A 1,691-nucleotide genomic window follows, 5' to 3' on the forward strand; every position below is an offset into this window, starting at 1 on the left:
CTCTTGTCCGGTGTGAAGACTAGTGGAATTTTTTTTTTAATTTTATAGCTACTTTATTTATTTATTTATTTATTTATTTTTGGCTGTGTTGGGTCTTCGGTTCGTGCGAGGGCTTTCTCTAGTTGCGGCAAGCGGGGGCCACTCTTCATCGCGGTGCGGGGACCGCTCTTCATCGCGGTGCGCGGGCCTTTCACTACCGCGGCCCCTCCCGTTGCGGGGCACAGGCTCCAGACGCGCAGGCTCAATAGTTGTGGCTCACGGGCCCATCTGCTCCCTGGCATGTGGGATCCTCCCAGACCAGGGCTCGAACCCGTGTCCCCTGAATTAGCAGGCAGATTCTCAACCACTGCGCCACCAGGGAAGCCCGGAATTTTTAAACCTCTAATCTAGGGTAAGGGTGCGGCTTTCATTTTTACCTGCTGGCTTGGGTTCACAGCACCTTTTAAAGACTGCTTGCTTAACTACAGCTGCATACCATATCCCAGCTACAGAAAGTCTTTTCAATGTTTGCCAGTGTTGCTTCCATAATAGTAAACATCACACTTTAGGTGGGCAGGAGTTAGAGTTTTATTATCAGTCTAGGCAAGACCAAAAATTCAAAGCAAATTCAATTTTGCTTAAGGGAACATTGTAAGGTAACAATTCTTCGTATTACATGCCTCACAGGACCCATTTCAAACCATAGAGAATGACACCTTTATGTGTCACTGTCCCAAGAGACAAACAAATGTGAACAACTAAAACATTTAAAAAGTGCACCAAGCTTCGGAAGTCTCAAACAAAACTTGAATTTTCTGTACATACTCCTGCCAAATGAAGTTATTGCCTGTACACCACTCCTCTTGCAAAGTGGTCTTCTATTTCCTTTCATTTGACCTAGATAGGCTAGGAGACCTAGAGAAAGATCGGGACGGCTTGTGATTTCTCTCTTGGGACAGGGATCTCTCTTTTCTCCTATATCTAGAAAGGGACCTGCTCTGGCTGACGGAGAAGGCTCTCCATCTTGGAGATGTGTGGGAGGTGGAGGACTCCTCCTCCCATAATCATCTCGAGGGCGACGACCCCAAGAATGAGGCGGTCATGATTTCGACTTCTCTTTTCCCCATCCACAGGTCCACTCTTACTCGGCAGCCACATAGTGTTCTCCCATCTAGTTCTTGGACAGCATCAGCTGCATCTCGGGGATCTTCACATTCAACGAGAGCGAAGCCGGGAGGGTTTTTAGCACCCCACACACTTCAGAGTGGTCCATAATAGCCTAAAGCTCGTTCCAATTCAGCCTTGTTACCACTGTTTCCAAGATTCCCTACATAAACTTTACAGTCCAATGGACAGGAATCACGATGCAAGACCCTCGTGGCTCCTGGGTTTCACGGGCCACAGGGTGGTCCCGGGCCTCTAGAATCTGGCAGCTGAATCTGCTTACACAAGCTGTCCTGTGGGGATGCTTTTCCCCCTATGTGTCCAGCCCGGGGCCCTGCTGTCTTGGCCCAGCCTCCCGGGTGAGAGGGTGAACCCCGGCTCCCTGGAGCAGACACTCAGAGCCCTGGTGACCGGACTCACAGCTGATGGGGCTGGAGCGGCGGCTGGACACGTGTGGCCAGCCTGGTGGTGTTTGGCCCCGTCTGCAGTTCCAGTTCCAGCTGAGAAAGAGCCTCCCTGTGTTGTTTTCTCCTGGTTGTGTAAGGATC

The 1,691-nt window shown here is 50.3% G+C and overlaps 1 pseudogene; it reads right to left on the reverse strand.

The window, feature by feature from the left end:
* Window positions 1-549: 549 nt before the first annotated feature.
* On the reverse strand, window positions 550-1,363 carry LOC130706818 (serine/arginine-rich splicing factor 3-like; annotated as a pseudogene).
* Window positions 1,364-1,691: the final 328 nt, after the last annotated feature.

The sequence above is a fragment of the Balaenoptera acutorostrata genome, unplaced genomic scaffold, assembly GCF_949987535.1.
Source record: "Balaenoptera acutorostrata unplaced genomic scaffold, mBalAcu1.1 scaffold_659, whole genome shotgun sequence".
NCBI lineage: Eukaryota > Metazoa > Chordata > Mammalia > Artiodactyla > Balaenopteridae > Balaenoptera > Balaenoptera acutorostrata.